At 41.7% G+C, this 27,487-nt stretch overlaps 1 protein-coding gene across 1 annotated transcript in view; it reads left to right on the top strand.

Annotated features, from left to right (window-relative positions):
• The first annotated feature begins 1,165 nt into the window (after window positions 1-1,165).
• The window catches only part of CYP19A1 (cytochrome P450 family 19 subfamily A member 1), a 73,083-nt gene continuing 46,761 nt past the window's right edge, over window positions 1,166-27,487 (top strand). The window contains exon 1 of the mRNA XM_077764407.1: window positions 1,166-1,464. The gene's annotated coding sequence lies outside the window, so the exon portion shown is untranslated. The remainder of the gene's footprint in view (window positions 1,465-27,487) is intronic.

A 27,487-nucleotide genomic window follows, 5' to 3' on the forward strand; every position in this document is an offset into this window, starting at 1 on the left:
TCCTGTAATGAAATCCTGCTGGGCATTAACCTCATTTCATTTGCACAGGTGTATTTTTTTTTAACCACTAAATATTCCTAAATACATTCAAGATGGTTGTGGGTCTTATATCCACTCTGTACGTGAGTAATGAGATGATGCCAATGTGACAGTGACTAGAGCTGAAGAGTGAGAAAGCCAGACCTCTCACTCTCCCCGCTGGTGTGTCCACCCCACCCTCAGCCCTCTCTCCAACATACAGTGTATCGCAATCAAACCAAAGGCATGAAATCTTCTATGATGACAAGCATTTTGGAGGCTAGTAAGGGGGAAAATCTCTAGTATCCTAGGTATTCTTTTTACTTCTTATCTTGTTTTTTAAGTCCCAAGTCTTTGATCCCTTATTTGCTTGCTTCTTACCTAAGAGGGGACAAAAGAGACCTGTGAAGAATGGAAGGGGGTAGAGGGGGAGTGGAGGAGGGGCTGTGTTGTGGAGTCATACAGTAAAGGGTTGTGTCCAACTTTATCTTGCTCCCAAACATCTCCCACCCTATTAAGAAATTTGGAATGCCACCATTCCTTTAGAATAGAATTTAAAAGAATTTAAGAGGCTTTCATTTAAAAAACCTAGTCCTAAAATCCCAGTGTCCTTTGGAGGGGTAATTCCTAGGTGGCAGTTTGAGGTGTCACCATGAAGGGGAAGAGGAAGAACCCTAAAGCCAAACCTTATGTACTTCACCTGTTGTAAGTACTCCTGTCTCCTGGTTAGTGCTGAAGAGGATAAAAGGCAGATCTGTATCCAAGCCTCCTGCCTGCCAGCACGTACACACCTGGACCTGAAGCACTGACAGTTGCTCAAACATGAATACATTTGGCTGAAGGCTAAGATTGCTTCAGATTTCCAACTTAAAATTTCCTGATTTTTCTTTGGAAAAGACTAAAGTAGTTCCACAACCCCCAAATGTCTTTGTACTCCAAATTGCACTCAAGTTTGCCTGGGACAAGTACGTGTGTGTATGTAATCTGTATTCCCAGGATGCGTCTACAACCCCCACAGGGAGTCAAAGTTTCCGAGAGCCTCATGACGATGCGACTCCTTCAAAGGGAATCCGTGACATTACTCCGTGTCCATGTGAGCGGACGCACAGATCTTTTCTCTTCCTTGTGGTCAGTTTTCTATTTGTGATTAGTAATTGGCTTCTCTTAGTACATTACAATGTATTACAAAAGCCAAACATTCAGAGGGCCTGCTGAAATGACAAAATTTGGTTGTAATTTATGTTGGCCCCTGACATATATATTTTTTTTTTTAATGATTTGGTCTCTAAGCAACTGATCTCTTAGCAACAAGAAGCACCTTTATAAAAGATGGCACACAAAGAGTGATTGCCAGAAAAGCCACCCGGTTCTCAAACAGCCGCGCATCATTAGCAAAACTCACCATCTTCAAGAGTCCAAAAACTAGGAAGTGACCAGCAGATCCAGGTAACCTTGATATTTGCACATTTTCCTGAAAAAGGAAAAAAAAAACTCATGCAACTATTGAAGAGAACAAAATTCTTTGAAATATGTGCATTTTTGAGGTCTTTTTAGATGGTTTTGGCTAACTTTTCATAGAATGTATTCTATTAAATAACTGCTTCTTGATTTTGTTATACAACTTGGACATAAATTTTGTGATCAGAAAACAGTTCAATTAAAATATTTCATTGACATGAGAATGGAAGGGGGGAAGCAGTCTATCCTTCTCAGAGTTTATTTCTGTAGGTTTTCATCTGAAGGGAAAAAATCCACACTGTGGCAAAATAGGAGCATGCAGAATATTATCCTGAATTGTGTGCACTGCTAGGGGGATACATATATATTCCCCCTGCCCAGGGTATTTTTAAACTGTTAAAATATTTAAAGAATAACAAAATTGTTTTACCTCCAAACTTTAGCCTTTTAATCCAGAGTCAATTCCAGTTGCAAGTGATGGTCTTTTGTTGCAAATATTCAATGACTGGTTTTTCTTTTCTCTCTTTCATAGCACAAAAGCAAGCATTTTTCTATTTGTTTTCATTGCCGTTGAGAAAAGTTTCATTCTAAAACTAAAATTAGGAGAAATTTCAGCTATCTGTACCTTGTTTGCTTTTTTAGGTACTCAGGATTTAAAGGCTTAAATGTCTGTCTAGAAAATTGGAGTTGGAGATGAGGAGCAATTGTTTTTCATCTATACCCCTTTGATTGAGATTGTGTAATTATAAACCCCCTTGGGGTACTCATGGGGCATAAATAGGGGATGTTTTGTGAGAATAAAATAAAAGTCTCCCTGATTGAGCTTGGAAATACTACAAAGAAATATCACAGATCTAAGCAAACAGACTTTAGAAAATTGCAGTTTCAATCCACATAAGTTGGGATGGTGATACTTTGTTTTTTATAAGAATTGCATGTGCCATTTATCTTTAAATTGGGAGGCTAGCTGAAATAACAAATCTTTAGAACCCAAAGGGACAGGGTATGCTGTCATCTTCTGAGAATCAGAAAATGGTATACTTTGTCTCAATACAGAGCTTGGCAATGGGTCAGAGCATCCAAAATCAGGACAATTCCAGAAAATTTGGGACTTATTAATGTTCTGCTAAGAAAAGGCTCCTTATCAGCACAGTATGATTACACTTGATTTAAAAGGCTGCTATGACTTGTATTTACTGCTAATAACTTCAGGCAGAAAGAATTCCTTCTTGTGATTGTTTTGCTTGATTGCTACCAACTTATCAACTTGGGTATTTTAGGTTGAATTGCAGAAACTCTTTTTAAAGCAATGTAATATGAAAGTACAGAGAAACATATAGCTTTGTCATTTAAAACTATAAAGATTTTATACTTTTACTACAGTGTGATGGTTATCATAGAAACACGTTTATGGCTTTAAGTTAAGAAAACTTGGGTAAATAACGATAAGATACAGCTTTTGTTGGCTGTGTCTGGATACATTTCCAGTTTTAGGTATTCTCCTGAATACAGAGGAGAATTAAAATAAGCACAGATAGGGTAACATATTGCAAATGATAGCTAAGTTTTTGTAGCGGTTCTTTTAAAATTTTTCAAACCCAGTCACTCTGTCCTTTGAGGTTCGTGTCATCTATGTTTTGTCTATGCATAAGGAAACAAAGAGAGCCAACGACACTGTAGAGCTTGTCATTTTGGCTGTCTTAATGAGCCATCTGACTAAGATGGACAAACAATGGCAAGATTTGAAATATATAATGAAATACTCTGACTAGACTGGCCATTATAAACTAAGCCAACTCATCCTGCTGTGTTACTTCTGAGACACACACACATACACATGGATGGTCTCAATATAAATCATAAACCAGGAAATGAAAACAAATGAAATTAAAACCTCCATTACTGAAGGCTTCTTGGGAAAAGGGGAAGTTTTAATTTCATGAATGGGAATTTCCAACATAATCCTTATTTGGTGTCTAAAAATCCTAGATAAAACTTAATGTCTCTTTTCCTTCAAATCTTGTCTGGGATTGGGCTTCTGGGGATGTGGGTGTGTTGTGGGGAGAGAGGTAACAGCTGGCAGACATACTCCCAAACACACCTGCTGCATGGAGGTCCATGCTGCAAACAAATCCATTTACTTTAGACCCCTTAATACCTGAATTGAAATGATTAGGCAGGAACTTGATCAACTACTTCTTTTAACAGAAAAATGCTAGCCCTCCTAAATGAATCATACTTGGGATAATTTGGACTTTCTCTAGAGTGAGAGGGAAGCAAGGAAAAAAACCTCTGGAGCAGTCACCGTGGGCTAGGCACTTTGCAGTCACCGTGGGCTAGGCACTTTGCAATGTGCAGTTCTGTTTAATCCTCACAACAGCTGTGCAAAGGCATCAACATCTCCATTTTACACAAGTGTAAACTGGGTTCAGCAGTTTGCCAATATGTTACCTAAAGAGCGAATGGCCAAGCTGGGCTTTAAGCCCAGGGCCACTCTGACACCCCCGTCAATGTGCTTTCTTTATGCCACAATGCCACCAGCAATTAATTTAAGTTGACATTTAAAGAGTCTCTGCAGTCTTAGTGAAGCAAGAGCTCCGAGTAGTTGGCCTAGCAATAGGAGATTCAGGTGTCTTTTCACCAAAGAAACTCCTTAATCCCTGGTTCTGTCAGCTGTGGGCGACTCCGATCTGGCATTTTCAATGCCTGCCACAGGCTATCACTGGAGGCAGGGGCACTCGGCTGGGCTGTGGTGGTGGTGGTCACAGGTCATGTTGTCATTCTTTGCCATGATGCACATCACAAATGAAGTGGAGCGTGGGACTCTTTGATGCATGTTTTCTATGAGAACAAAGCCTGAGTCAGGGCTTTCTGAGGGGGTGGCATCCCCACACCACAATTAGGGACCACACAGGGAGAGAGGAAGCCAAACCAATATCCTGAATGGGTCCAGTGACATGCCACCAAGTTAAGGTGACTGGAAAGAGAAGCCAGGTGTGGCTGGATATGGGCAAGGGTGAAATGATGCTACGGAAAGCAGAGCTTTGCCCCAAGGAAGTTGCTTGAAAGTTGCAGGACTGCAGTGCCCAGTCCCCTCTAGTTCTCAAGCCTCTGGCTTTTGTTTTTGCCCCTTTTCAAGTTTCCCTGACAAAGGGATCCATGTTAGGGCTAATTTTAAAAACTTCTGTAAATGAGTTTTTGGGTGGGAGAAGATTTGTAAAAAGAATGAGGGCCAGTTCAGCCATGACTAGTCCTGAGGCAAAGCTCCCTACACATTTCTGTTTGATCCTTATGAATCAGCTCAGAGACCTGAACAATCTTGCCCAAAGCTAGTTTGTGTAGATGGGACTCGAACTCGGGTCTTTTGATTAGAAACCCTGTGGCTCTTTCCCACAACTAGAAAATATAATGGTATATATAGGCACATATAGATTCTAAGATGTTAATATGGATCCAAAAATGTTTGGAGCTGAAGGTGACATGATCTGCCTTGAACTTCACCTGATCATCAAGTGAATACCAGGGGAAGCTCTTCACCTGTTACACTTGAGTCCATCCCTGGAGAAGGGACTAATACTCTAATAGGTATAAGAGGCAACTTATCATTTCTTTTTCCAATCCCTCTCTGTTGGGATATACCTATGGATAATCCCTCCAACTGTAAGTCAGAGGGCTGATGCACAGCTTACGAAGCCTGAAAACAATGCATAGAAATAAGTTGTATTTTTGTACAAAAAATAATGATACTCTTTGTGCAAAAGTATTCCAAATAATCCACATTCCTCTACTTCTCTGAGTTCTTATCCCCAATAAGACATGCATACCCTCTTTGAGTTCCTGCCTTATGCTATGACATATATGGTTGACACATAGACTCCACATACCTACTATGGCCAACACAGGCAAAATCCCCCTCTCTATATGGGGCACAGAAAGTCTTCTTTCATCTGGTATCCTTGGATAGAAGAAGGGAGCCACTTAACTCATTTCCTTTCTTTAATTTTTTTTTTTTAATTCGGGGGCTGACTTTAAAAAATGGCTTAATTTAGATTTATCATTTTGGAGGTGAGGGAACCAAGTTGAATGATTTGCCCAAGATCTATGAAGCTACTCATAATGAAGGGCTGAGCTCAGTTTTCTTAACTCCCAGTCCAAAACTTTCTTCTGTATCATGAGAAACATTAGTCCTAAGAAGAGGGGGAAAGTACAAACTATTACCCCTATTTTACAGATAGAAAAACTGAGGGCATAATTTAGGTAAGGGAAAATTGCCACTCAAAATGTATGAAAATGAAAATTATTAAATCTATGAAATTGATTTAACATATCTTCAGGATTAATAATTTTCATTCTCACTGCTAGATACAAATATGCAAAGTTCAGTGTTACAGTGAACACAGTGGAGTATCCACAGGTCATTCAGCTATTGATCATAAAATTTCTCCCCAATGTGAAATGTAAGGAAAGGTGATGAGGAGGGCACTTGTGGGGATGAGTACTGGGTGTTATATGGAAACCAACTTGACAATAAACTATTTAAAAAAAAAAAAAAGAAATGTAAGGAAAGGGAGAGGTAAATAATCTCTACCTTTATTAAGTCTAGTTTCTAAACAGATTATGCATTTATAGAATCCCTTAAAAAGATAAACCAGCATGTATCTGTTATATCAGAACTGTCACAGCCAAGCCCCACACTAAAAATTAACAATAGTCTTATGGATCTTTCTCCTGTTGGACCAAGATTTTATTTTCTTACAGATTATTACAACTCCCATACTTGCATTTGATACTGGATCCAATGCCTGTTTTGAGGCTCTGGCAAAAATACCCTGACATGCACAAACAACTGTGAGAATGCTAAAATTCTAATAATTCTAAAAACTCTTCATGGGAATGTGTGAACTCACATGGATTAAGCTCTCTGTGCCAAGTTCTGTGCTAGGAATTTTACACAGGTTTTCTTATTCCATATTAATAACATATGATGTCAGTATTCTTAACACAATTTTCTAGAAAACAAAGTTGAACCTCTTTTGTATTAAACGAACTTGCTGAAAGGGGCATCACCATAAAGTGGTATTTATTTATTCAACATATATTTGCTGTATTTAAATTATCTGCCTGGTACTAGACTAGATGCTGGTGATATAAAGGTAAATAAGACATGGTCCTTGTCTTGAAGAAGCTCATAGCCTCATGATATTCATTTCCAGTTAGTTAACGTGGGAACTTCTCCCCAGAGCTAGTTTAATAGCAAATAAGATATTTACAAAATATATTCTAAATGTTTTACTGTAGAACACACATCTTAAAGGTTGGAAAGGGTTAAAGAAGAAATTCTAGTATTGGAAAGTATAGGCCTAGGGTTTACAACAAGGGTGAAAATTGAAGACTGGCAATATGTTGCTATTCATGGCATGTAGAATGAAATGGACAAAAATATGTAGGAGAGAATAATCAGGTCACATAAGAGGACCAGCAAAGTTTGGGTTTCTTTGTTTTCTTGACTGAAGGAGTTCCACATTGAGGAATAATATGAACAATGAAATATCTACCAGTGATACAGGACACTGGTAGATAACCTGAAACATGTGCCAAAAGTGTTTGGATTTAGTGAAAAGAAAATGGGGAACTAATGCAAAATCTGCTGATGTGGTTCCTGGCTTTGGAATATCACTAGATTGTGGACATCTGTGACAAAAAGTGCCAGAGGACAAGATTCTTGACCATGTATTATTAACCCTGGTCTAAAGATACAATTGACTAGAAGATTAGTCTTTTGAAGTCCTTGACTCAATCAAGAGTGAACTGATGTGGCCCTGGCCTGGGCAATAAGTAGCTGCAAAAGATAGAGGCCAACCCAAAACAAGTTCAAAGAAAAAGATGGGCTAGACTTGGTGGTTTAGTGGGAGAAGTGAAGGAGGAGAGAAAACAAAAGGATGGTGGAATCCCCAGAAGTAAGAGAAATTAGGCTTTAGTTACCTGGTTAGGTAGAATTGTAATGAACTTGTTTCTCATTAAGGCTTAGATACCATTAATGTGCCCATCCAAGAGGGGGTATTTCCTTAGAAATGTTTACTATGTGCCCCAAAGTACAAATCAGAATACAGATAAAAGGTGCCCAGAGATTTTAGAAAAGAACCAGAAGCAAACTGGATCTCAAAGTTCCAAGATTTTCTGTGCTAAGACAGCAGAGAAGTTAAAAAAAAAAAATTATTGGGCTTGCAAACAGTCCATCAGACGGGTGAGAGAGAGGTCACAAAAAAGCAATGTGGGTGGAAGAGGAAGCTGGGAAACTAGACTGGGTGGCAGACACCATGGGGGTGGAATAGCAGAGCCCAGTCAGGTCTCATGACCTGCAAGCCCATGTGATAAATGAATGCCAATACTAAAGACTTGGACTCACAGAGATCTAGTTTGAAATCTAGTTGTCTGGCTGGGTCATTCTCAGGATAACTAGGTTGAGGTGGGAGGAAAGAGCATGAACTTTGGAAACAGGCAGATGTATTTAATCTTTCCTCAGACATCTCTTATTTCTTCACCTTTAAAAGGGAACCACTTCTTTTTTTTTTTTTTTTTTACAAATAGTTTATTGTCAAGCTGGTTTCCATATAACACCCAGTGCTCATNTTGTTTGTGAAGTTTGGTGAGTTCCTTATAGATTCTGGATATTAACCCTTTATCTGATATGTCATTTGCAACTATCTTTTCCCATTCCGTTGGTTGCCTATTAGTTTTGTGGGTTGTTTCCTTTCCTGTGCAGAAGCTTTTAATCTTGATGAGGTCCCAATAGTTTATTTTTGCTCTTTATTAAAAGGGATCCACTTCTACTTATCTCACAGGTGTTTTTGTTTTCTTTGAAAGACTAAAATGGGATAAAATAGTTATAAATTTATTGAGAGAGATGATCAGTGAATACCAACTTCCCTGGAACAGTGTATTGTTTAGCTGTGTTACTATGAGTCTTGGAGTTCTTCAGAAATTCCCCAACTCAGTTTTTAGGGTAGGAGGGAGACAGAATCTCATAGGAGGAGCTACAGCTACCCATACCCCATGCTTACTACAGCCCATGAAAATTGTGTTTAAAAAGGTAAGGGGAGCAGAGACAAAATTACTGGCAGTGTATTGTAGCAAGGTTTCAGGATGCAAGATTAATACACAAAATTCAATTGTATTCTTATAGACTAATAGCAATTGATTGGAAAATTTAAAAAAAACTTAAAGTCCCAATACAAGTAGTCTGCAAAAACAGAAAAATGCTTAGGAGCAAGTCCAGCAAAAGATGTCTAAGTCCTCTACACTGAAGACATTGCTCAGAGAAATTGAACACCTAATAATTGGAGATATATATATATGATGTAAGACCCAATACTGTTAAAGTAACAATTTTTCCCAAAGAACTGCCAATTAAAATTCTGGCGAGTTTTTTTTTTTTTTTTATAGAATTTCATAAGCTGATTTCTAAATTTTATATAGAAACCCAAAAGACCTAGAATAACCAAAGTATGTCATTTTGGGACCTTTGAGAAGTAGGCAACAGGACTGGATTAGATATATAAGAGATTCATCAGGGAAAAGACTGGGGAGGAAAAAAGAGGAGGAAGCAGGTAAGGATGTGGTTAGAACCCAGGGCAGGTCTGACACCTGTGAAAGGAGAGACGGAAGGAAGAACTGTGTGGAGAGAGCTTCAGACCACACCATAGTTCTGAGAGAGAGTTTGGAAATGTGGTGTCCCCAAGCAAAGATTTCCTGTTGGATGAGTCCTGCCCTGAATGGAATGGGCTAGCACTAACACCTCCACTTTACCTAGTTACTGGTTAGGAGCTATCCAAAGAAGTGGACCTTTCTGTGAACTTTGTGTTGAATCCATAGGATAGGGCTCTCAACTACACCCCCAACAGCAGTTTCTTTTGAAGGAAATCTGAGCAGTGCACCTCCATGGCTACTACACAAAGTAATTTTTAAAAAGAATGAGTTGGAGAACCTTTCTTCCAACTTGCTAACCTTACCTTAATATTTTAAAACTTACTATAAAGCTACAATAGTTAAGGCAATGTGATATTGGCAAAAAATAAACAAAATCAATGGAACAGAACAGAGAGTCCGGAAAGAGTCCCATACATATATTGCCAATTTTTAACAAATGTACCAAGGCAGTTCAACAGGGAAAAGAAAGTCTTTTCAGCAAATGGCACTAGATCAACCAGATATCCATAAGGGGGGTGGAGGGATGGGAGGGAACCTCATCAACCCTTACCTCACACCGTACACAAAAATAACTCAGAATGGATCAGGGACCTAGAAGTAAGATCTAAAATTATTAAACTTCTAGAAGAAAACACAAGAAATATCTTTGTGACCCTAGAGTGGTAAAGTCTTCTCAGAATACAAAAAAACCAGAAACCATTAATAAAGGAGACAGACTATATAATTGGGCTTCATCAAAAACTAAAAACTTTTTATCTTCAATAGACACTAAGAAAATAGGCCATAAACTAGGAGAAATTATTTGAAACACATATATCAGACAAAGAACTTGAATCCAGAATACAGTTTTTTAAAAAAATGTTTATTTTTGAGAAAGAGAAAGCACAAGTGGGGTAGGGGTAGAGACAGGATGACACAGAATCTGAAGCAGGCTCTAGGCTTTGAGTTGTCAACACAGAGCCCGAGGCTGGGCTTGAACTCATGAACCATGAGATCATGGCCTGAGCTTAACTGACTGAGCCATCCAGGGCCCGCAGAATACAATTTTTAAAAATTTCTTAAGATTCAGTAAGCAAACCAATTTTATTTTTTAATTTATTTTTCTTATTTTGAGAAAGTAAGAAAGAGCAAGGGAAGGAGAGAGAGAGAGAGAGAGAGAGAATGTTAACTGGGCTTGATCCCACAATGATCCTGGAATCACGACCTGAGCCAAAATCAAGAGTTGGATGCTCAACCTACTGAGCCACCCAGGTGCCTCAAACTAATTTTTAAAAACAGGTAAAGTATTTAACCAGACACTTCACAAAAGAAGATCTATGAATGGCCAGTGAACTACTAAAAAATGTTCACAATCATTAGTAATCGGGGAAATGCAAATTAGGACCATTTATAGATCCTTCTAGAATGGCTACAGTGAAAAGATTGACACATACCAACTATTGGGGAGAATGTGGAGCAACTTGAACTTTCATAAACTACTGGCAGGAATGTAGGTGTACTTGGAAAATAATTTGGCAGTTTCTTAAAAAGTTAAACATATATTTACCATTAGACACTCTGGTACACTAATATTCATAGTAGCCTTATATGAAATAGCGGGAGGACTGGGAAACCACCCACATATTCATTAACAGGCAAATGGATATACTGTGGTGTAACTAAACAATAGAATACTACTCAGCAACATTAGGGTACAAACTGTTGATGTGAGCAACAGCGTGAATGATTCTCAAAATCAATATACTGAGTGAAAGAAGCCAGACAGAGTACAGACTGTATGATTACACTGCTATAAAAGTCTAGAAAATGCAAACTAATCAGTGACAGGAAGAGATCAGTAGTTGTCTGGGGATGGGGCAGAGGAAGGGATGGATTATGAAAGGGTGATGAAAATGTTATATTGATTCTGGTGATAATTTCACAAGTGAGCATATATATGTTAAAACTCCTAAGACTATATAGTTTTAAGTATTTGAGGTTTATTGTATGTCAATTATGCCTCAGTAAAGTGGTTTTCAAGGGATGGAGGAAGATGGGGCCTGATGCAATTCATGCCACCCTACCTACACACTCAAACGATGTGAATGGTTGGAACCATGTCATAGTAGAAACTTAGGGAGCAGTGAGCCTGGTACTTTGCTTTCCTATTTGGCTATTGAGCATGGACCTTTCCCTCAAGCTGGGGGAAGGAGTGGAGGAAGGCACAATGCCTAGTGCCAACCAGCTGTGGCCTTAAAGCTACCTCAAGCACAAGGAGGATCCTTCTCTCAAACAGGGGAGCATGCAGGCCAGCTGTGTAGACAATATGCCAAAGCAGCCAGATAGGGCTCAGCGTTCAGAAGGGACCCCCACTAGCAGGTTTAATGTTCTGCAGTCACAGTATTGAAATTCTTAATAATTTTGTCTTTGAATTTGCACTTTGGAAGAGAAGTCTGATGGGATAGTGGATGCACTGCGAACCTGGACCCTTGGCTCATGCAGGGTCACCTCTTCTGTGGCTTCCCTGGGGACAGAGATGAGTTCTCTGCTGCCCTCTGCCCACCAATGGCCTGAGCATGAGAGGATTGGGGCTGGCGCACAGCCAGAGGCTGAGTCACAGGGTGGAGGCCTCTGGGACAACTGTGAGGGTCTGCATTTGCCCATAGAATATCCATGCGTCTGAGACTGTGCAACATTAACATGACAAAACCTGCAATCATAGGTGGACAGGAAAACTGCAAAATAAAGGAAAAGTCTTTTTGCCTGCTTTCTGAACAAGAGGCTTCTGCATTTTCATTTTGTGTTGGGCCCTGCAAATTTTGTGGTCAGTCCTGGCTGCAGCGCAGCCTGCTTGCAGTCACGGTACTCATCCTCCACCTGGCCTGCCCAGGGGCTCCAGCTGTTGATTGCCAAAAATAGAGGAGGTGGGCTGATCTTGCTGCACGGAGCTTCCAGTTCCTGTCAGGGGAAAGATCTGACTCCATTCACCCTTCCCAGGAGTGACAGAGACCGGAGCCATGGAATGGAAAGTCTGGAATGTAGGGCAGACTTGTTCTCCAGAGTAGGAAGTGTTATCAGGGGAGATGCAAGGCAAGTCCCGCTCCATAAGATTCTATGGCTTACTGCTTATGGTCCTCCCTGTACTTTGATGTCCTCTCCAGTGTAGAATAAGGGTGAAAGTCCCAATTTGTTGTTTTGAAAAAAGTAACCATGACAACAGCCAAGTCTACAGAGAGAGTAGTAAAACCTATCAAGCTCACTTTCAATACCTTGCCTTTCCTTCCAGACCGAATACTCCTAGTCAGACAATGACCCAGCCACAACAAAAGACCAGACTTTAGAAAAATGTCATGTGCCTGGCTCCTCATAGATTAGTGGTGGTATCTCTTTGATTTGTCAGTTCTTTGCCTCCAGCTTTCTCCACATAGTCAGGTTTAGAAGTCTTATTTTAAAAGGGCCAAGAGCAGATATGAGCTCTTTTTAGGTAACATGCCCTACAAATCTGCTAAACTCATGGATTCAGAAGTAAAAATGAACTTAGAAAGTTCCATTAAATGCATCCAGGCATGATAGAAATTTTGGACTAATCCTTGTGTTAGAGAATGAACTGGCAGAAGCTTATCCACCACCTCCATCTATGTGAGGAGGGAAGCACTTTTTCCTTCTGCCTGGCAGGGAGGGCCTCCCACTCAGCCTTTCTTGGAGTCAGAATGAAGCAGTATAATCTGCAAGGGCAATGGCTGGGAAGACAGGAGGTCTGGGTTCTGAACTCTGTCACTCATTAGCTGTGAGACCTTGATTGGATATATAGTTTAACCTCTTAGGATATGTCGATGTTTGCCCTGCTCTATCAGAATATAAGCAAGCACCTTTTAACAAGAGGAAAGCATTGTGCACGTAATGTGAGGTGTGAGAGCATTATCACATATTCCTCTTTGCTCTTCTCTGAGCCTGGCATGGTAGGGTCAGATCTGGCAGGTTTTTGCCAGGTAAAAATTAAGTCTTCTTCACCTGATCTCTGGGCTGCATATGGGGGCAGATTTATAGAGCAAACAGAGGCTTACTGTACCTTGCACAAAGGAAACCAGCTATTTTTCTTAGGGTTGGGGAAAATTAGATTTGTTTTGTCTCTGAGGCTATTAACTAGGTTTATCAAGACCAATCATAGTCACTAACCTGTAGCCTGGCCCTTGGCCTGCTGGGTATCATGGTAGCTGAAGCTCAAAGAGCTAAAAAGCTCAGGCAGGTAACAATCAGAGTATGATAATCAGGGGGAAGGGAGGGAGCCTGCCACTTTGAAAGGGACAACAGACTGTTGCCACAGGGAATGTGAGTCCAGCGTGGCCAGATTGTCTAAATTTTTCTCAAGAGAGGCCTGAAATCTGGACTTTTAAATGTTAAGATATTCAAAAATTTAAACAATGGCAGCAAAAGCAAATTTAATGCACAGTGTAAGCCAGAATAAGACAGGTTAGCAGGGTGAGTGGGTTAAAGATGGAAAATTCAGTTAAGGCAGGGAAACACAACAGAAGGCCGTCCTGAGCCTCGCTTCCTGGAGAGCACCCTAAGAGGAGGCAAGACTCAAGAGCCTCCTTATCTAGGTTGCCGTTCCCCTGCCTCAGCTTCTCCTTTTCTGTCACTCCTCCTTCCAGCCTTTGGAGATTTTACCTCTGTGGAAGGAGGAGGTGATCATGCCTTTCTCCAAAGCCATTAATGTGGCTGGTCTTTGCCTACCCCTACAGGCCTAGATTTTGAAACTCAAAAGCCAGGAGAATATTTTTTTCCCCCTCTGTGTTCTGCTTCCCTGAGGCAATGAAAAATGCTCAGCTGATTTACTAAGGAGAGGGCATAAAGAGTGATCGGAGGGGTGCCTGGGTGGCTCAGCTGGTTAAGTGTCTGACTTCAGAGCAGGTCATGTTCTCACAGTTTGTGAGTTTGAGTCCCACATTGGGCTCTCTGCTGTCAGTGTAGAGCCTGCCTCAGATCCTCTGCCCCTCTCTCTCTATCTGCCCTTCCCCGACTCTCTCTCTCTTTCAAAAATAAATAAACATTAAAAAAAAAAGTGATCAGAAATGCTAGCTAGCCTGCTAGCTAGCCAGGGATGGGGGGTAGTCTAGCCCTGGGATGGGGGGGTACATCACACACACAATCTCAAGAGGCCCAAACGGGGATGGTGTGCTTGGGAAGTTAGGACTAGTTTAGCACAGCTGGGCGGAGTATAAATCACATGGCAGAGGAGGTGCCTGGGAAGGCAGATGAAACAGGACTCAAGAGACAATAGGATGTCTGATTACTTATTTTTTTTATTTTTTTTTAACGTTTATTTATTTTTGAGTCAGACAGAGACAGAGCACGAGCTGAGGAGGGTCAGAGAGAGAGGGAGACACAGAATCTGAAACAGGCTCCAGGCTCTGAGCAGTCAGCATAGAGCCCGATGTGGGGCTTGAACCCAGGTACTGCAAAATCATAACCTGAGCCAAAGTGGGACACTTAACCAACTGAGCCACCCAGGCATCCCGGATGTCTGATTGCTTATGTTAGTTTTGTAATAAAGTTATTTTGCAAAGCTGGTCACCAATGCTTCATTCAGTTTTGTATAATTTATCATCTATGCACTTTAAAGTGACATAAACGACTTTGGAAACCATGATCTGGAAATCATGCCTGTCTCATTTGGATGGTCTTGACCTCTGAGGGTACTAGGTGACTCCAGATTTCATTGAGTGGTGCACCATGGCCCACAGGAAACCTCACTATTCCTGGAACTGCTAGCGTTTTCCACCTGTCCTCCTCCCATACCAGCTCCTACTTCCCGTGTCCCCAGGCTCTGCGAGCTCCTCTTCTTCCCTGGTGACCAGTGATCAGTCCAGCTCTGTCTCTGCACCATACCTGGACTGACCCTTGAGGGCCTTGTTTTCCCATCTGCCCTCTCAAGTGAAGGATGTGTTTTCAATCATCAGTCCCCCAATGTCAGTGTTGGGATCTGGGGCTGGTGGCTCCCAGGGTGCTGCCTCTGAACACTCCCTTTCTCTTAAACCTGCTTGAGGCTCACACTGTCTACCCACCTACCCTAACTCCCCTAGTCACTGACGTCTTCAGTCTCTTTCTCCATGTCTTTTTTCTCCACCCCATCGTCCTAAGCAGCTAAATGTCCTTGTGATTGATAAAAGCAACAAACGTCCTGTCTGCAGAGCTACATGATCCTTGTACCTTCAGTGACTTTCTCCTTCCACCACAGCAGGCTCTCCTGGGGGCGGTTGGAACCTTGGCATCATCGAAATCTCCACCTCCTCTGAAATCTCATTCTCTCTCCACATCCTCCAGCTTATTTGCTCAGGTGCCTTCACTGTGAGATCTCCAGTGCTACCTCCACTTTCTTTGTCCTTGAACCTTCTCCAGTCTTTCCTTACTTCCTATCTGCCTTAGAGGTGATAGTTCTTCCCAGTGTGCCCCAAACAGATTACTAAATGCACCATGCCCCTTCCAAATGTCCCCACCTGGCAAAGGCCTGCAGAACTACTCATGCCTGTGTTGAGCAGACACTGCGCTCTTCTTCTTTATTGAATTGAAAGAAAATTTCAATTCTTCTCAGAGCTTCATGTTTCCAACCCCTGTATTCCCAGAGAATAAGCCTGGCAGAGAACCCTGGTCAGCTGTGTCCGCACCTGTCCTCTCTTCCTTACGTATTACAGCAGAGCACAGATCTTTCCTCCAACCAAAGCCAGTTCCTCCACAGGTACCTTGATCTCATCCCCTCCTGCCTAAGCAAGGGTCTTGCTCCATTAGGTAGGTCTTCCTCCTGCACAAATCTTCAACCTCTTCCTCATACCTGATTTCACTTAAATAGATGCAAGAATCCTCCGTTACAAGCAAAGGCAAGCAAACAAAACTTCCCTTAACTGCAAGCATCCCTCAAGCTCTCACTTAATCTGTCCACTCTCCATCCACAGCTAAGCTTTTTAAGAGTTCTGCACAGGCACTGCCTTCACTCTATCTCCTCTTCTCCTTTCAAGGTGGACTTCTTCCTACTTCACTGCTTTGAGGAAGGTACTCTTGCTGGGGTCCCAACAGCTTCCATGCTTTATCAACATAAACTTTTCGTCTTCCTCTAACTTGATCTCCCAGCAGCATTCGATACAGTTATCCTCCTTCTTGAAATAGTCTCTCCTCTTCTCTTTGGTGATAAAATGTTATTTCTTCTTTGTACCTACTGGCTCTTCTTTCTTAGGATCTTTTGCCTGTTCCTCCTCCTCACAAATTCTGAATTCTCAAGTTCTTTGGGAGCTTCTTTCATACCACAGTGTCCCTTGGCAATTTCACCTTCTTCCAAAGCCTTAAACACCATCTCTAACCTGGTCTAGACTTTTCTAAATCCTCACCTTTGCTATCACAGAACTGTAATTAAGTACTTAACTCAAGTGATTATCTGCATATTGATTGTTTCCCTTACTGAAACTGTAAACTCCATGAGGGTGGACAATGTCTTCTGAACTCACCACTTCCATAACCCACTGGGCCAGCCCACAAAATAAAGTAGCTGAGCTTCAACACTGACTGCTACTTCATGGGCCCACTGCTCTGCCTTCCAAAAGAGGGAGCAAACATCTGCCTTCCTGGGATTGTCTAATTGTTAGAACTTGTCACCACAGTCTGTTTTCCAGATTAAGTGTACAACTATCATTTCTTTATTGCAGAACAGGAAGTCCAGATGTATTCTTTTGTCAGACATGGGGGGGGGTGGATCTTGTATTAATAAAAATAAAACTAGAATTAAGGAGTGGGGGAAGCCTTCAAGTTTTTAAGCATAGGAGTGACATGATGAGCTCCATATTTTGAAAAGCTGTCAATAAGGAGGAAGAATTGGGGGAAGGGGAGAATAGGGGCAGGGACATTTGTGTGACTCTGTTCCAGGGGGAGGGCTGGCAAAAGCCTTAGCTCATGGGTGACACTGAAAATAGAGAAGAGAGGGAGGGAGAGGTGAGACATGCAGAGATAAAACAGCAATTGAATATGGGGGTGGGATGGTGGGCAGTGAAAGACTTCCCAGAATCAGAGGACTCTAGTATTTTGCCTGTAATCTTCTTCAGTGAGCCCTCACAGACATGCTGTTCTTTCTTTGGAAGGACCTGCCACACACTTACCTCCTTGGAATCCTATTTCTCCACCATGATCTCTCTGAAGCACTCCTTAATTACCTCAGGGAGGATAACTCTTTCTCCCTCATGACCACAGCACTTTGTTCAAGTGGTCCGTATCATTGCTGGTTGTATATAACTGAACCAAGGCATTGTGCCATCTGTGATGAAATAGCTACTTCAAACTAGAACACTTGCCAAAAAAAAATTAAGAGAAATGTATTTAATATCTTTATTTCCTTAACTTATAATTGACCAAAATTATCTCTTTTTATTATATCAAAGTTCTGGTGGAGTCTATTAATAATGCTAATTATTCATTTCTTTGACAAGATTTATACAACGGTCTTGGCTGATCCTGGCCTGCTCCTTCCTTTGGTTTCAGAGTCCACAACCTCTTAACTTCAAAATAGTCTCAGAGACACCATCTCTGAGTTTCTAAATACTTGTATCCTGAAAACCTATGGTGATCACTCTCCAACTCAGCTGGTTCCAATTAACCTCTTCTCAAGCTATCTGTATGGGCATGCTTTATATAGCAATGTAGCCTTTAAAAAGAGCCAGATATTTTTAGTCATACTGGATGCACATTATAACATAGTTAACTCCTATATGCTCTGGGCTGGCTTACACAGACTTTTTCATGTTTATAACTTCTAAGATGTCCCAACATTCACTAAGGCTTCAGAAGCCCTTTAGGACCAATACCTTCCAGAAAATGCTCAAAATCCATCTGAATTCATGTCATACACCATCACCAAGGGCACTCTGCCATCTAGATCTAGCAGAATCCTAATGATTCCACAAGACACAAAAAATCTGCTTCCTCAGGAATCAGCTCCTAATTCCCGTCTCCCTCCTCTGATCAGAGTCAGTCCCTTTGCTGTTCCACACTCATGATTTGCACACTCCTTTCCTGTGGAGTTTATCACATAAAGCCTTGCTATTTTTATTTGTACTCACGTCTTTCTCTCTAGCTGTATCAAAAGCTCCTTAACAGCACAGACAGTATTCTCTTAGTGTCCTCCCTACCTGCCCTCCACCCATCTACCCACCCATACTGGAAGCTTAATACCATGTCTTGCACTTAGGTGGAGTTCAGGGTTCTAGAAAAGTCAATGAATGAATCATAAACATAATTTGGGTCATTTTCCCCTACAAAACACATCACCTGTCTTTGCCCACATTGAAAGTCCCCAGCCTCTTCTCTGCCCACTCCTACTGGCTTCCTATAGTTTCTCCCCATCTGTCTGGCATTTCTCTCTACCTCTAGAGAGCTTTCCAATCTGCTCCCTATTTTGGCTCATTTTTAAAGCTTTGTAATAGGGTTAGTTCCAGAGTTTAGCATTCCTACATTTGGAGAACTGAACTACCACTCCTGGTTTCTCCAGCCCTGACAACACTGCCTCCCACCCCCCTACCCAAGGCAACTCTACAAGAAAGCCTCATGAAGTCTCCCATGATGAAGGAGCTGGTTGTCCTAGAAGCAAAAGAAACTATGTGCAGTGTCCAATTCACCCCTAAAATCTCCCTTGAAGCCAAGGAACACAATGTGGTCTCTTCCTGGGTAATTTCCTTATATCATCTTTTCTTGCATATAGCCAAAATGTTTACAGCTATCTCCAATTATTCCTAAACTTGAGTATTTGCCAGAAACAGATCCTTGTGTAATGCATTCACCTTCTTTTTCTTTTTTCCTTTTTTAATTTTTTAATGTTTATTTTTGAGAGAGACTGTGTGTGAGCAGGGGAGGAGCAGAGAGAGATGGAGACACAGAACCTGAGGCAGGCTCCAGGCTCTAAGCTGTCAGCACAGAGCCCAATGTGGGGCTCGAACTCACAGACTGTGAGATCATGACCTGAGCAGATGTCAGACACTTAACCAACTGAGCCACTTAGGTGCCCCTCCCATTATTTTTCATGCAAAAAATATTATTTTTTATTTTGTTTCCTTTGGTGATTGCTTGACAGATGCTCCTAGTGATAGCGATTCCTAAATCCTAACTCTGCCTAGCATGATTCCTGGGGTGCCTTTCTTTACTACTCACTGTCTCCTCTAGTGATCACATCATCCTCTGAATGGTGACAGGTCAGGGATCGTTAGCCCCACTGTACAGATGTGCATGTGGGGCTAAGAGAGAGATCTTGTGATTTTCTGAAACTGGCACAGCTTGTAAAACATGGTAGGGGGTGGGGTGGGGGTTACTTAACTCACAGCTTCCTAAGACTTTCCCACTTTCTCAAGCTTTTTATCGGCTTTGTTGTGAGCAGCATCTGATATAGCCAGCTTTGGTTGCATTTAGTCATCTGCTTTAGAGGGATTACTCCCCTATTTTTTTGGATTTGAACTCTTCTAATTGCATAAATCAGGTGTACATTTCAAAGAGAAAACCACTCTTATAGTCTTCTTAGTTTTTGTAAATTGTAACAATTTCAACAGGCCCTACCTTAGAATTCCAGGAAGCCAATGGATGGATAGCTACTGAGCACCTCCTTTGGAGCCCCCCTGCTAGACACTGAAAGGATGGCGTGGGGGGTGAGGGGGACATGGTGGGAAACGGGATGGAGAATGAGTGCAGGGGCAGGAGGAACTGGAATCCGGTCCAAGCTGCACTGAAGGAGAGCCTCTTCCAAAATTTATCCTCCCAGTTGCGCATTTTTCTAAATCACACAAATGTGGGGCATAGGCTGATAGGGGTCCTGCTGGGAGGACTAGTGAGAGAGGCAGGATAGTTTACAATCTAACCTGAGAGTGAAGCCACACGATTAAAAGCACCTGGGTTGCACCAGCATAAAGACACGTTAGAGATGTGTCACAGAAGAAGTACACCAAGTGCTGACTGTGGTTGTGGGCAATAAAGGAAAACACAGATGAGAGAGGTGACTGGAGAGATCTGGAAAGCTTTGTGGAGAAGAGGCAGTGATTTGGAAAGCGTGCAATCCTAGCTAAAAGTAGAGGAACATAGTCCCATTCCCTGGCAGGGCTCTAGAGTCCCATCTAGTGCCTGCTCAAGGAGCCTCCAGTCCTTTGGAAGTAGGTAGGATATGTAATGTTAGCTACCCAGTACACAGCAGAGGAGAGAGAAGAAAGCAAGAGGCAGAAGAGAGGATAAGAGCATGCTTCTGAACCACACTGCCATACCACATTGAGTCCTGTTGCACCACTCAGGAGCTGAGTGGACCTGGGTCAGCTGCTGCTAGTTTCTGGACTTCAATATTAGTGCATATCTCCTAGACTTGAGATAAGGATTAAGTGAGAATACTACCTACAAAGTGCTTAGAACAGTGCACGGTACACAGTAAGTGCTCAATAAGTGTTAGCTATTGTTATTTACATTTACTGATATATACACATATGCATGCACAAAATGCCTGCTGTGATCCACAAGTAGGATTAGGATGCTCAGACTGAGATTATTAGAGTCTAAAAGACACCACAAAATGGAGAGCTTGAGGTTCTTGTGTTGCTGCTGTTTTTACATGGTTTAGCACTTTGGGATAGTATTTGGAAGAAAATATTGCAATAAAAATGGTGCTATTTGGGACTGACCTCAGTGCCCTCGGCTCAGGTACTGGAGTGCAGTGTCTAAGAAGCTAAGGCCTGTTTGGATTTCCTCACACCGTGGCATGGAGGCAAAGCTCCCGCTGGCCACTAACCCAAGGGCCAACATTCCTTTGAACTGCACCCTTCTCAGAGGTGTTTGTGGTTCAGGCCCTGGGGTTTGTGGGAGACCATTTCCATTGAAAGGGAAATTTCCAGAGAGGCTCTCCTCACCTTTACAGAATCATCAGCTGCTCTGCCCAGAATATGGAAGCGTGCTATGACCTCCGGTTCCAAGTTCTATACTTTGTGAAATCTGGACTCTTGGGCAAGTTACCTCACCTCTCTAAGCCACATATGTAAAATGGATATAAGAGTAAAATCTTGATGGGACTGGTTGTGAGGCTTAAATGTAATAAGGTAAAGCTTGGCATTCAATTAAAGGTAGCCATTGTAATTATTAATAGCTGCAGTCATTTTCGTATTGATGCTGTAGGCGGAGAGAAGGGGGTGGCTGCTTCTGGAAGCACACTTGAGACTCACATACAATTAAGGTGATTATGAAATTGTCTAAACTGGAACACTTTGGAGAGTAAATGGAGTGCTATTAATAATGGCTCAGGGACAACAGGCATAATTGGGACTGTTTGGGGCAAACCAGGCCATGAGTCTCTGTCCACTGATCAGCACCCTTCATCTCCAATGCCTGACTATCTGACTATATATCTTTCTTCAAAACATAGTTCTTAGTTAAATATTTTTCTCCTTCCTGACATCCTTGTCTTTTAAGGGGTATTTGTTCATTAAGGTTCTCTATCACTTGTTGGGAAATGAGTATGTGTTAGCCATTGAACTAGGTGCTTTAAGTAAATGAGATATAAAATGCTCACCAACCACTGTAGGAGGTAGGTGCTACCTCCATTACAAAGCTATAGAATTTGAGGTTGAGGGAGGTTAAGTAACTTGCCCAACCAAGGTTACAATTAAATGGTATATTGGGGATTTACCACATAGGCCAAAGGCTGGCTTATACTGGATCAGAATTTTTAGAGGTGAGTCCAGAATGATTTACGTGGGGCCCTCACACTGCCCCTACCTACATCAAGTGGGAGTTTTCCTCTGCACCCTTGGCTGGTTTCTTAGGACTACTATTAGCAGCTTCCATGTAGAACTTGGGATCAAGAGCAGGCAAGTCACAACTTTTGTCTCAACTAAACTTGGGCCTCAGTGACTGTTTCCATCCATATGGTTAAAGACTTCCAAACTTTCAACAGTGGTCCCAGTCCTGAGAAGTGGAAGCACCAGAAAGCCTCCCTCCTCAACAACTTGTATGCTTAACAAATTGAAAATGAAATCCTTCTCAAATATTCTTTTGAGTAAAGATTCCTTTAAAGTTACTTTAACTTGGCTTTTATGGGAGACAGGGATTCCTCACTGTGTCCCAGGTCATAAGTGACTTTAATGAGAAAAGGTGGAAGTCAATTCAGGTGAGCCCACCTGCACATGGGGCCAGTCCCCCACATCACTCTGTTGACAGATCAGGAAACCATGTTGAAAAATGACAGCCCAGCTGTGCCAGAGACTCTCAGCATAAATAATGTCTGCCCCAAATTACTGGAATAGTGCCCACATAATTTGGAAAGAAGTTTTCCTACTTTCAGTAAGAGCACTGTCTTCTTAACTATCAGAGCCTTTGTACACACTGTTCCCTCTCCCAGGAATAAGTCACCCCTTTGCCACTCCTTCCCCTGGAAAATACTGTCTTTAAGATTCAGCTTAAGGGGGCACTTGACCTCATCTGGGGAATCTTGAAAAGGTTTTCTATTACATATTCCTATCAGGCCCCACAAACTCCCTCTGATAAATCTTATCCCAGTTTTATGCTTACTAGTTTAAGGCCTGCATTCACTACCAGGTCATGAGCTCTAGGGACAGGGCCTGTCAACCATGTCCCTCCTGTGCCCATCACCTAGCATGGTACCTAGAACAGAAGGGCCTTGGTGAAGGAGTGGACTCCTTGGAAGAATGTGTCTGGTTCACCAGCTGTGGCAGTTCAGAGTCTTTCAGAGATCCTTGGAATACTTACCTGAGGCTTTCTGTATCTTTGAGGGGACACTAGATTGTTCATTTCTGCTTTGCTCCTTAACTCCAGGAGAGTTAGAAGGAGCCTCAGGCAAAATCATGCCTGCCATTTGCACTGTATCACAGTCTATGTAGATATTTTATCTAAGCTATCTCAAGGCAAGGAAGGCTTTATTATCTCCATTTTACTGGGAAGGAAACAAGGCTCATTATAGTAACTTGCCCCAGGTCACACAGTATGGGACAGAGCTGTAAAGTAAATTATTCCCCCACTATGACAAACTACATTAACAATATAATGTCATAAAAATTATGACAATGCTGATTATGTCTCACTTCCAAGTTCCAACTGGTCACAGGTCACTCAGGGCCCTTTTCAAACTATCACTTATTAAGGGTTCACCCATTGCCTTTTTCCAAGTTTACCCTGCCTTGTAGAAATTTTTATTATTTTATTAGAATTCTCATGCCTGGCCAAAATCTCCCATGTTCTCTATTCTACCCTGAGAAGCCATTCTTATGTGTTTGCATTTCTGCTTGCTTCTTTTCCCTCCAGTTGACTTTTATGTCTAGCCTATATTTGCTCTTCTGGGCCTTTAAGTATATCTCTTTTCATTATTTATCCCCTGCTGCCTCCTACATTTACCATATCTCACTCTGGATCTTCCCTAGATGAGATCTAAAGGACCTCTGACATCAATGATGCTGTCTTATTATCACAAGGTCTGGCCTCAGAGCCAAGGAACTGATGAGTAACTATAACATCAGACATTATAGGATGGAACAGATAACATTATTGTTCAGTCTAACCACTCATTTCAATGATAGAAGCTAAAACATCGCCAGAGCCCCTTCTTTGGAATGACTTTCAGAAATCTGTGGCACTTTACTTTTCATATCCTGGGTAAACTTCTGGTTCAAAATGGAGGATGAAGCATATGCTATAGCCTTTCTTTGTCACCCCACATCAGAAAAGATATTTTTAAAAATCTACAACTGAACTATAAAACAAGAATGGAGCCCTCCTTGGGCCAGAAATTCTGGAAGTATAAAAACTGATGAGATCAACCTGTTAAAGGAAACAAATCAAAATACAGAAGAGTATCCTTACAAAGGCAAGACAAAACCCAATGAAGTTCTATATGTGGAGAGAATAGATTAAGAGAGCAGGAGGAAACTAGGGGCAATTAGCAGACTGAGGAACTAGCTTCAGGTGTTTCTGTATATCTCTTTTCCCCTTATCAAGAAGCAGCTCAGATGGGGGCTCTTTCCAAAGAAGCTGTTGGCACAGAAGGTTGGAACTGGTGATGCAGAGTACATCGAAGCCCAGAAGCTTAACTCTATGATACTAGGGACAAGTTCCACCCCTTCCTCACTCTTCCTGTAAACAGATTTAGAATACAAACTGCACTGAACATCCTGTCTCTTCTCTTCCTCCCCCAAAAGGTGGACAAACAGAAGCTGCCAGCTGACTAACAATGAATTTCAGCCACAAAAATGAGCACATAATTATGACTTACCAAAATTTGATAAATGCCCACACCATGGGAGGAAATCACAAACTGTAAATAGAAGGGTTTGCACTTGAGGAAACAGACTTATTGATCAATCAAAACAGGGCTTTAGACTACACTGAATTAATAATAGCCTTAGAGATGTCAGCAGATATTGCAGCCATAAAAAATTTACATATAATGGACATTAATATTTTGATTTTTGAAGTAAAAATATGAATGGATGGACTGAAAAGCCAAATAACAGCTGAAGAGCTGAGAGAGCCAATCAAGGAATTATCTCAGAATGTAGCACAAAGAGATAACAGAGATGGGAAATGCAAAAAGAACAGGTAAACATGAAGAATGGATCCATAAGACTCAGTGTTTGTCTAATTGGTGTTCTAGGAGGCAAAAATAGTGAGAATAGAGGAGAGACAACATCCAAAGAAATATTGGCCAGGACATCCCCAGAACTGAAGAGGACTGCCTAAATGCTCAGCAGTGTAAAAAAGTCACATACAATTATCTCAATGGGCCAATTCTTCACTCACTGATGATAGATTTGCTTTGGGAAGCAGTAAAAGGTCATTTCAAGTCAAGTGTGTTGGAACAGATGGATGGTCAAGCCCAGTGCTTGTTGACAGTGAGATGTATGTTAAATTAGGTATAAACTTAAAATTTTTTTGCAAGGCTCACAAATTAGTTTTGAAGATGCTGCCTCTAGTATTAGCACCCATACAAGCAGTTTAGCCAGTGAAATTTTCTATTTCCTCAAACCTTCCTCTAGTTTTACAGCACAGGAGTACATGAACAAACTAGAAGCCAGGGGGTCAACTAAGAGAATAATGCTTCTCCTGTATCCTCCCTCATCACCCTCACCCCTGCTTAGAGCTCCACCAGTAGATATTAATGCTTCCCAACATGATCCAGCTTCTTCAGTCTCATTATCCCCAACCACTCACTCATTCCTAACTCTAAAAACCCTGTCCTCTTCTTACTGTCAAAACTCTAATCACATTTCAAGGCCCAGAACAAGTCTCACCATTCACAAAAAGCCACCTTTGGCCACATCTCTATGCTAATATCTCTTTGTACTTGTCAATAGTATCATGCTTACTAGTTTTTTTTTTTCCCACTAGACTGCAGGCTCCCATAGAGCTGAGAGAGTGCCAAACATTTCTCTCATGCCCTCCAAAAAACAGCTCTAAGTACCTATTAAAATGAAAAATATCCCTAGGAGGGAGAACAAGTTGAAGGATTAGCCCCTGGACACTAATTATTTTGGTGATAGATGATTTCCTATGACTAGGGGGAAGAAAGTGGGTGGATAAAAAAAAAAAAAGTGGGCAAATGACACAGAAAAGGAAGTCTAGTGAGGAGGGGAGGGGCACTAGAGGCAAACATAAACTATTCTGCAATCCTGTTCAGGCCACCTCAGCATCTCTCACATGATCCCTAATTACTCCCATGACAAAAGGGTCATAGAATCACTGGCCTCCAGACCAATGAACTCAGAGACTACCACACACCCTATGAGTACCCAAGAGAGGTGCAGTAACCTGCCCCAATGCACAGATTTCTTCAGTGACCTCCCATGGGACACTACTCCAATCTAGAGACTGCTCCTCTAGATTCTCTCAGGACTGGCCCTTATGACCTATGCTCTTGCCAGAGACTGAAGACTAATAACAATAACATCTATTGAACTCTTACTAGGTGGTAGATGCTCTGATAAGGCCCCCACATGGTTTATCTCTTTCCTTCCTCATAGTTACCATATCAAGACATACTATTTTCCTCCCCTTTTTCTGATGAAGAAACCAAGGCAGAGCTATAGCAGTGAACACACACAGTGATGAGGGTCCATCTGAACCCAGGAAAACTAATGGGATGGGGAGGGATGCAGGAGCAGTTTTGAGTTTCCCCTGTTAATACTTTTCTCATTCTCTTAACCTGGAAAGCCTTTCCTTCCACCTGTTACATTGAAAACAATGCTTCTCTTTCAAGGCTTGCTCATTAAACCATACCCAACCTTGCCAGGATAACCAGCTTCTCCTGTCTTCTCACAGTTGTTTATGGCCTTGGTTAAACTCTTATAATTTGACTTATATTATTAGTAATACAGGTGGCTGCATCTTATTCAAATTAACTCCTTGAGAGCAAGAACCTCATTTTGTTCATTGCTATATTCCTAGAGCCCAGAACAGTGCCTAAGATGTTGTAGATATTAAGTTTTTGGAGTGAACGCAGCAGTCTGCATGTGCATGTATTCTCTCCCATGATATGGGACCTTCCATGGCAGAGATACAAGCGATCCTATAAGCCTTGATGCCTAGAGAGGGTTAAAGTATAGCCATGGACAGTGTCATGTGAGGTTTAGGCCACAGACAAAATTTCAGGGTATCAGACATTCTCCTCTTAAACTTTTCTCACTGATTCCATTGGCACATAATCTACCACCTTATTATCATTAAGGCTTCACCTGATTTGGGATTTAGGTGAAATATAAAATTCTCCAAGGAAATTTTATTCACTTACAATCTGAATATCATACTCTGCTGGCCAGTGAAGGTGGTTTTGATCTGGAAAGAGCTTCTGGGATACTGGGAACCTAAGGTGGAAGGTAGAGGAAGGAAGTGGTGACAGGAGTTGTTACTTTGAAGTCTGTGGATGGGTCTCAGGGGGTCCAGGACCCAGAATTATATTCAGAAGCATTGCATGCTGATTTCTAAGATTTTTCTCCAAAATGCAGTTCCACAGGTTCTTTCATGAGTTCTCAGAATGGGTCTGGAGCCTTAAGGAGAATTAGAAGAGCTGGAGGAGATGGCAAAAATCAGCCATTTGCACCCCAGTTTCCCTGACATACCAGTTTTGCGCTGGGCACGTGGGCCTACAGGTACCACTGGCTGGCTTAAAGCAATGGCGCACAAGGAGAAAGAACCAAAGAAGATGGAAAGGGGTAAAGGCACTGGAGAGGGACAGGAGGGGAAGCTAAGATAAAGGGTAAGAATGCTGTGCATCAGACACAGAACTAAAAGAGGTCATATGGCCCAATCTCCATGTTTTAGAGAT

Source organism: Crocuta crocuta, unplaced genomic scaffold (assembly GCF_008692635.1).
Source record: "Crocuta crocuta isolate KB4526 unplaced genomic scaffold, BGI_CrCroc_1.0 scaffold102, whole genome shotgun sequence".
Lineage (NCBI taxonomy): Eukaryota > Metazoa > Chordata > Mammalia > Carnivora > Hyaenidae > Crocuta > Crocuta crocuta.